Here is a 9,923-nt window from a genome sequence, read left to right on the forward strand (position 1 = left end):
ATCTCAAGAAAGAAAAGGTGCCATTAAAGTGTCAACTAATCCACCGCTTTTTCTGAGAACAAAGTAAATTTTTCAAATGCTAAGAACATGAGTTTCATAAAAATAGAAAATAGATATGCCAAGATTGGTCTAACTCATTTATACAGAAACCAGTGGAGAGTGGGACTCTTCCACAGGGTAGGTTTAGTTGGCGTAGAAGGATCAACAGCTGTCAATGAAAGAAACTGCCGGATGCAGTTGTTAGATCCGAAACCAGTTGATGTGTTGCTGGGAAATAACCCCATGACCTCTGGTGGCCTTCCCTACCAAATACAAATCCTTCGCTTCTCTACTGAAAACTCTACGGGCTAACCTGGGACTTCAGAGCCTGGGGCTCTAATCAGCCACAGAGGGTGAATCAAGCCGAGACACACAATACTGAAGAGAATTCAAGGACTTAAGAAACTAAACACCACTCTGGTAGGACACAAGGAAGCCCACAGATACACAAGGACAAGCACACACAGACACAAGGACACACACACAGACACAGTTAACATGCATCCTCCTACCTCATCTCCTAGTTTGAAATAATTTTTCTTAGCAGAACAAATACACATCTCTGAAACTATAGACAGTCATGTTGGTATCACACTCTGTCCCTACCCACAGCCTAGGTCACCACTGTCCCAAACTCAGCTTTTAGGTGTTAAGTTTGGGAACATCCTCAGGGCTCCCTTTTGAATGAGTGTCTTAGTTAGGTTTTACTGCTGTGAACAGACACCATGACCAAGACAACTCTTATAAGGACAACGTTTAATTGGGGCTGGCTTACAAGTTCAGAGGTTCAGTTGATTATCATCAAGGCAGGAACATGGCAGCATCCAGGCAGGCATGGTGCAGGAGAAGGTGAGAGTTCTACATCTTCATCTGGAGGCTGCTAGCAGAATACTGGCTTCCAGGCAATTAGGATGAGGGTCTTAAAGCCCATGCTCACAATGACACACCTACTCCAAGGCCACACCTACTGCAATAGGGCCACACCTCCTGATAGTGACACTCTCTGGGCCAAGTATATACAAATCATCACAATGAGGGGCAAAGACTATCGTTCAGTTGCAGCCAGGTTAGTGTATGGTCACATTAAAGAAGTAAAAAACTCTTTCAGAGAAAAAAAGCCACTTCAAACATGAAGAAATAAGGAGTTCAGATGGGTAGAGGGAAAGAAGAGGAGAGGGAGTCTAGAGAGAGAAAGAATAGGAAGGAAGGAAAGAAGGAAGGAAAGAAGGGAGGGAGGAAAGGAGGGAGGGAGGGAGGGAGGGAGGAAAGGAGGGAGGGAGGGAGAGAGGGAGGGAAGGAGGGAGAGAGGGAGAGAGGGAGGGAAGGAGGGAGAGAGGGAGGGAGGGAGGGAGAGAGGGAGGGAGAGAGGGAGGAAGGGAGATACTCCCATATCCTTCCATCAAGGTCCTTTTTATGTTTAAAGAAAATTAAGTATACTGGAAAAGAATGAAGCCTAAAGAACGGACACAGAAAGGCTAGGGAGAGGGCTTAGTGCATAAGAGTACATGCTGTGCACATGAGAGGATCTGAGTCTAAGGCCCCAGAACACATAAGGAGATGGGTATAGCTGTACCTGCCTGGATCCCCAGCATTGAGAGGAGGGAGTTCGTAGGTCCCAGCCACTCACAGGCCAGTCAGCTTAGATGAGAGGATAAGCTTCCAGTTTAGTGAGAGACCCTACTCAAGGCATAAGACAGAGGGTGGTAGACACTGACACATTGATGTGGCTTCCAAGTGTGTGTGCATGGGTGTGCACAGGGAGTGTGCTAGCCAGTCCTATGTCAAGTAGACAAAGAAACTAGAGGTATCTGAAAGGAGCCTCAATTGAGAAATTATCCCCATAAGATCCAGCTGTAAGGCATTTTCTTAATTAGTGATCAATGAGAGGAGGGCCCAGCTCATTGTAGATGGTGCCACCCTTGGGCTGGTGGTCCCAGGAACACTTTAGGTCATTTTAGACAGCTTGGCTGTCTAAGAATAAGAAAGCAGGCTGAGCAAGCCATAAGGAGCAAGCCAGTAAGCAGCACCGCTCCATGGCCTCTGCTTCAGCTCCTGCTTCCAGGTTCCTGTCCTATTTGCATTTCTGTCCTGACTGCCTTCAATGATGAACAGTACTGTGGAAGTGTGAGCTGAATAAACCCTTTCCTCCCCAACTTGCTTTTTGGTCATAGTGTTTCATCAAGGCAATGGAAGCCCTAACTAAGACACTTTATACCAGATTTTTTTTTTTTTTTTTTTTTTTTTTTTTTTTTTTTTTGAGGCCGGGTCTCACTACATAGTTCAGAGTGGCCTTGAACCTGAGATCTTCCTGCTTCAGCATCCCAAGTGCTGGGATTACAAGCATTACAACAATTATCATCCTATCTGACTCTTGAATATTTTTCTAATTTCCAATACTATAGGGCAGAATGTCTCTGGAGAGACTCAAAGAAAGTGGATGGGAGAGAGAGTCCTGAATAAAAGGAAGGGTGGCTGGGTAGGAGAAGGGTCTCACTCGAGAGCCAAGCTATCTAAAGCAGCCCAACTGAACCTGGGAACCCACGATGTATGCAAGAGTTAGAGGTTACAAATTCTTCCCTGTGTAAATGGTTTTTTTTTTTTTTTTTTTTTTTTTTTTTTTTATTACATTGGTACTGGAGAGCGCAAAGGGGAACCTGTAAAAGGGCTTTTATGAAACAGCTTTTCAGAACCCATGAAATAACAAAAGGCCTGGTTTTCATCTCAGGGCTTTTAGCAGTCACATCAAATAGAAACCCAGCAGCAGGCCCCAGGGCCACTGCTGCTTCTAATTAAGACCCCAAGGTAAGGCAGCCCATTAGGGGGCCCGGGGCCAGCAAAACATAAATCCCAGGCCTGCCTCTAACAGCAGAAGGCTGATTTGAGCTCACTGTGCTGTGTTATGCTGCGTTTGTTCTCAGCTTGCATTAGAAGTAGCAGGCCGCACCTGCCTTCCAGACACCCTGCAAGCAAGTTCATTCTGACACTGATTCTCTTGTTCAAACAACCCAAAGTGTGCCAAACAGATGTTAAACAGAGGAGGATGGGGAGTGAGGCAGGTTTTCATACATCCTTGTGTGTGCAGTGTGTGTGTGTCTGTGTGTGTCTGAGTGATCCATACACACGGTTATTCTTTCTTTCAAAACTGTAACCCACCTACCCACCCACCACAGAGGTGTCAGCTCGACAGCTTGAGGGGAGTTGGAGAGGTAAAAAGAGGACCCTGTTTTGTTACAGGAGACTAGTTCTCCAACCTCCCTGATTACTAGGGCCACCTGAAAGGCTTGGGAAAGTGCAGGGTACCAGTCCCCCGGGTTTTAGACTCAGTAGAATTGGGGTGGAGTCCCCAGAATCATCATTTCTGTTCATTCATCAGGTGATGCTGATGCCACAAGTTTAGGGACCATGACTGGAAAAATGACAGCTGTAAGCCAACAAAGCAATAGGAAAGGGGGCAAAGAAACACTCGGTCAGCCTCCGCCGACCTGGCTTTGTTGATATTTCTGAGACACAGCTGGCGGACAAAAGAGGCAGCTGTGTTTTGAATGGAGAAGGATACGTGAGCTGGCAAGCCCACAGCAGGCAGAGACGTTCTCAAAATGATATCCAAGTGTGTAACAACCTAGGCAAAGTGGGATTGACCTCTGCTCTCAAGGGGGCTGTGAGCCTGGGTCCCCTCTGTCCTTTTGGGGACTCAGCATAGGGCCCCTGCTCCTCATGGATTCCCTGCCATAGAAGCTGTGTTACCTGACAAGGCTGACTTTCATCTCCCCTGCAGGAAAACCAGCCATTGGGGGAGGCACCCCCCCCCAGCTTGGTTCCAAGTAAGGAACTGTACAGACTCAGCACATTCTGGATTTGTTGTCTTGGCCCTAACTACACAGTATACATCCAGTTCTGCTCTTAGGCAGGCATCCCTGACACCCACGTAGTCCTGCCAGAGAAGACCATGTTGTTAATTATGGGAAACGGGAGGATCTGTCCTAAGGACTAGCCAGCGGAGTGAAGGAATTCTGCATTCAGTTTTACATGTGGTTTGTCCCCACCCCACCCTTCTCCTCCCAGTTCTCTGTGAGTCGGTAGGCTGTGGCAATGACCCAGCCAAAGCCTCTCGTCTTGTCAAACCTGATATGAGCCTTGGAGAAGAACAGCTCCATGATTTTCAGAATCCAACATGAAATAAAAATGTCAAACCCTTCCTTCAAAACGAAATTGGGAAATTCAAGATGCTAAGAGCATTGGTCAGTGCAGGGGGCCCTGTGTGGCCAGGCATGACACCCATACCTTAGCATTTAGGTAGGATGCTTAGAGCTCTCCAGAAGCAGAGTGACTGCCTCTCCTAGGCTGGGTGGAGGTTCTCCACTGCAGGCCTCTTAGAAGGAATGGGAAGAGGGAAGTCAAAAGGAAATGTAGGCCCAACCTCAGAGAGTCCTCCCTGGCCACGGGAGAGGCAGACAAACACCAACTACAGATTCTCGGAGGAGCGACACCTGGGTGACAGGCATGAGCAGCCATCTGTATACCTGCAGGTACTTCTCTAACCGGGTTATCCAGGAAAGGGAAATGCAGCCAGCCTATCGCCATGGGCAGGAAAGGAAAAGCAGAAGTAAAAAGGCTTAGGCACCTTCTGTGGGGTTGCTGCATGTCATGGCCAACTTTTAGAGGCCTCTGACAGTATTTAAATCTGTGGGTGGAACCCAGGGCCTCTACTACTCCATGCTGTCACCAGCTCCCCAGTATTCAGAATTGTAATGTATAAACCAGGGAACTCTAGGTCTCTCCCAGCTGGGTGAGCATGTGTCTAGCTTGCCTTCCAGTAAACTTCTAATGGTCTTTGTCCTACCACAAACTATCCTGGAACTTGGTGGCTTAAAATACTCAAAATTCTACTGCATTTCACAATTTCATTTGTAAGGAGTCCAGACAGGACTCAGCTATTCGGTTGTTCTGTTCCATGTAAAAAGGTATTTGACACTGGACAGAATGGTCTAGAGGACCCTCCGTGCCTTCCCTCACGTGTCTGGTTTCTTTTCTTGTTTTTAAGACAGGTTCTCTCTACATAGCCCTGACTGTCCTGGAACTCACTCTGTAGACCAGGGTGTTCTTGAACTCACAGAAATCTGTCTTCCTCTGCTTCCCAAGTACCGGGATTAAAGGCGTGTGTCACCACCGCCACTGCCGCTGTCGCTGCCACCGCCGGTGAATAAATAAAATGATAATAAAAATAAATAATAAGAATTCCTCTATTGCAAGTTTAAAAAATAATTCACCAGGCAAGGTGGTTATAGGACTGTGATCCAAGCACGTAGGAGGTAGAAGAGGGAAGATGGAGGGTCCAGGAAAAGCTTTTCTACACTGCAAAGACAAGGCTAGCACAGGCAACATGAGTCCCTGTCTAAAATACTGAGAACTTCGACCCATTAAAATTCCTTGTTTGTCTTGAAAAACTCAAAGCACAGACTGTGGGGTGTGTTTGCTAACTCCCCATGCACGTGCCTCGAGAAGCCCCAGTCCCTAAAACCAACCTACTCTTGTCACAAGCCACTTCCACCTCTTCCCTCCACTGTCCCCGTAGCTGAACCTGCCATTTCCCAGGCTATGCCTCAGCCCCATTCTTCTCGAACAAAAGTGATTCATTCTCTGCCTGCTCCTAACTGATACCAGGCCGTGCTTCTCACCCACAGGTCCAAGGCAAGCCAGGGCTTTTCTTTCCCATGGTCTGCCATGCCCATGGTCTACCAACTTGTCTAGGAAAATCGCCATTGACCCAGCTCCTGATAGTTTCCTTAATGACTCAACTCCAGACGCCACCATACCCTCATGTCTTACAGCCCCACCAGACCCTGTAGCTTCCCAGTCTTTGTTGCCATAGTGATCTCTTCCACAAAGTAGTCCTCATGCCCAGGGTGCCTACTTCAACAGCCTCTGGCAAACCAGAACCTCCACTGTTTTATTTATCTTTACCATTAAACATTTTTCAATTAACCTTCCCCATGGCTCTCTCAATGCCAGAGCTCCTCAGCCTACCCTCCTTTTCTCCTAACTCTTGAGTCACCATTAGGCTTGTTTCTAGCTTGTCATGTGTATATTGTCTCTCCATTCTCCACTGATAGGCAAAGCCGTTTGAGAATGAAGACCATGGTTTTCTCAGTGTAGACTATAAGGCTGAGTTTGCAATCTACGACCTACACCGGTCCTACTAGAATCAAATGTCTCACACAATCTACATAAATTATCTCAGGCTGTGGACTAATGCTTCCTATTTTAGCTCATTTTTTACTCTCCATCTACCACGCATGAGGACCTCCTCTCAGATCACTCATTAACAAAACTATACTCAATGGAAAGAACTTGGAATCTACACACAGCTCGCTGTAATGGGATTTGGCATCCAGTACAAACAGAACAGAGGCTTGAACATCGTCAGGTAAACTTGACGTAAGTGAGTCAGACACTAGACAGAGAACAGGAAACAAGAACCAGAACTAGAACAGAAGAACAGGAAAGGCAAAGCCAGGGGAGCCAGCCATTCTTGAGTCTAGAGAGAGAAGACGTAGGTGTCCCACTCTGCAAGGGAGGGGTCCTGTGGGAAGTATAAAGAATGAAGTTTCGGATCCAAAACCCCACACCCTCAAAAGGCCAGACTTTAATTATCTTCCATATCTTACAAAACTGGAGCCCGTGAGGAAGAGGACAAGCCGCAGACATTCATTCTTGGCTCTCAACAGACAACAGAGCCCCAGATCTGAAAGTCTGTTTGCTGCTCAACAGGCAATTCAGAGACAAAAAAAAAAAAAAAACAAAAAAAAAACCCACTGACATGTCTGGGGAAGCTCCCTAGCCCAGAAGCCAAGCCAGAGGGTTAGAAGCACTTGCCAGTGTTCTGCTCTGGTACACTCTGTCCCTGCCCAAATCTACTGCCAGAATTAGCTTTGCTCATTAATTTCAAGTAAATTATCTCCTTGTCACAGCTGGGATCCTTTATCAGAACAGTGGACATTAGAGTTTGCAGCAGTGAGATGATTTCTGTTCCTTTGGAATTCCCTGGTACACTAAGTCGTGACCCAGAGATCTGAATGTGGCAAGGAAACTTCCAAAGACATTCACAAAATAAATAAAGTTCCAAAAAGAACATCTTTACCTAAAGGGTATAAGAGTTGGCTATTAAAAACAAAGACAACAAAAATTCTTTGGGATATTTATTGATCTGTGTCACACATACACACACACACATACACACGCCTGCCTGCCTGCCTGCCTGGCCACGAGCACACACATGCGTACATGCATCCATGGAGGCCAGAGACTGTCCTCTACACTGTTCTCTTTTGTGAGACAATGGCCCTCACTGACCCTGCAACTCATCAATTCAGCAGGACTGGCCTGTCAGCAAGCTCCGGGATCTTCCTGCCTCTGCCTTCATCAGCACTGAGATTACAACTGCATACGGCTGAGCCTGGCTTTTCACCTGAGTGCTGAGGACGCAAACACACAGGTTCTCGTGTTTGCACAGCAAGCTCCTCAGCTCTTTGGGGAAGTTGAGTTTTTCTGCGATTCAGTTTAATGGTTCAAATACCCGGGAGGTACAGATACTAAAGAAAAGGTACACCCCTTCCCTTAGAGTGTCTAATCTATGACAGGACTGACCAGAGACCTGATAACAAATGCAATAGCCACACTCAGCCTCTAATAAAAGAACACAAAGAGTGGCACCACCTTACCCAGCATGCATCTCCAGAGAAGACTTTCAGGAGATGTGACTCAGGTACTGGCTTGAGACTGAGTGAATGCCTGCTCTCAGTCAGATGTAGCTCTGAAACATCCATCCTACGAAGCATTATTGCAGGAATGTACAACTTTGCAAGAACGTGCCATCGTGACATGCTGCTGCCTTTTACAAATGTGCTGAGTGAGGTCCGTAGCTCCCCTCTAATATTCAAGGCCAGGGGACCAAAAAACATGATAAATATTATGTTGTTTAAGGAGAAGGTCGTTAATGGTAAGACTTGAGGTCAGAGCCTTGGAAGGATAGCAGGTGACAGAGAGGCACTTTGCACCAAGAATGTTCTGTGTCTACCTCAGGGAGCCAGTGGTGGTAAATTTCCCTTCTCCCCTGGCCCTTTTGGTCAGCCTGGGGTCAATTATTCTTCCTCTGAAATCAAAATCTCCTCCTCCAGCTGCTGGGAAGACAGAACAAAGCTGCCAACTAATTATTATTCAAGAACAAAGCAGGCCATTTATTTTAGCAGGTTCAGGGCCATTATCTCCCCAGGACACAAGCTGCAGTGTGAGCTGGCTTTATCTGCCCGCATCCCTTCTGTTCTCAGTCCTTAAAGTAGCTCCTCTCCCTAGAACAACACAAAAGGGGAGGGAAGTTAGCTACAGCCACCGTGACCTGGAAAAGCCTCTTTCTCCTTCCTTCTTAAAGACATCAGCACCTCTGTCTCCTGAAGCCCCCAAGCAGATGAGAAAAGGCTTTGGCAGCCATCTTTCATTTGGAACCAGAACACCACACCCTCAGAATCACCACCGTCAAGCTTGGAGACTTCTTTGCTGCTGAGAATCCTAAGAATTGCCAGACAAAATACAAATGGAATTCAGTTCCATCTGAATTCCAAATGAGCCGTAAATGACTTTCAGTGAGTGTGTCTTAACTATCGCATGGTGAGATATGTTTAAAATGATCCATTGTTCATCTCAAAGTCAAACTGCCGTGTCCTGTATTCTCATGTGCTAAATACGGCGGCTCATCATCACATCATACCTCTCCTCTCTGTTCATCCCTGGCTGTGCCTCAATCTTGTAGTGGACTTCAATAAAGCACTGCAGAATTCCTTGGGTCTAAAAGAGGATTTGGGGGAAGCAGTTACAACCAGAAATGTGCAGGAAGAATGTGTTGAGTTAAGCAGAGATAACCCTCACCTGGAGTCACATGAATGGCTCAGGCCTGTTTGCCTAAGGCAGCCCTGAACAGATGAAAAAACAAGTAAATGTGTTTGGTATTCTCAGAATGAACGAGGACGTTTCCTCCATCGGAGCCTAAGAGAATAGCTTCCCTTGCATACCGAGAAGGAGGTGGAAACACTTACCTCTCTGGACCCCATTGGAAAATTCTAAGGTTGCAACTAGATTCCTGAAGCCTCCTGTTCTCAAACCCTCTGCTTGCAGACTCTCCCAGGAGAGCTGGGGCTAAGGGCCTGAAGTCCTGCTCAGTCCCAACTCCCAGCACACAGGCTCCTGCCTCAGCTTCTCTCCATAGAGTTACCAGGCACATACACCACTTCCTCACAGTCCCTAAAATATTTCACACCTCTGACGGCTCATCTCTCCCCAGCCAGAAGACTGGTCCTAGCGGGACATCCTCATCAGAGCTCCATCCCAAACCCCCCTGCCTCTCTTTCTCTCAAAGCAACCAATCAACAGTGTCTTGGGATTGTTGTGATGAAACACCATGATTAAAGCAACTTGGGGAGGGAAGGGTTTATTTGACCTATGCTTCCACAGTACTGTTCATCATTGGAGGAGGTCAAGACAGGAACTCAAGCAGAGCAGGAACCTGGTGTCAGGGGTTGATCCAGAAGCCATGGAGGGATACTACTCACTGGCTTGCTCCTCGTGGCTTGCTTAGTCTGCTTTAGAACCTAGGACCACCAGCCCAGGGATGGCTCCACTCACAATGGGCTGGGCCCTCCCCCATCAATCAAGAAAACGCCCTATAGGCCTGCCTATAACATGATCTTATGGAGGCATTTTTTTCAGTTGAGTTTCCCTCTTCTCGGATGAGTATAACTTTTGTCATGTTGGCATAAAACTAGCCAGTACAGTAAGCAACAGATCTTATCCCTGAAAGTGACACTTCAGTTGAAGACTAAAAAGCAAGCTTCTAA

Source organism: Arvicanthis niloticus, chromosome 15 (genome assembly GCF_011762505.2).
Source record: "Arvicanthis niloticus isolate mArvNil1 chromosome 15, mArvNil1.pat.X, whole genome shotgun sequence".
Taxonomy (NCBI): Eukaryota; Metazoa; Chordata; class Mammalia; order Rodentia; family Muridae; genus Arvicanthis; species Arvicanthis niloticus.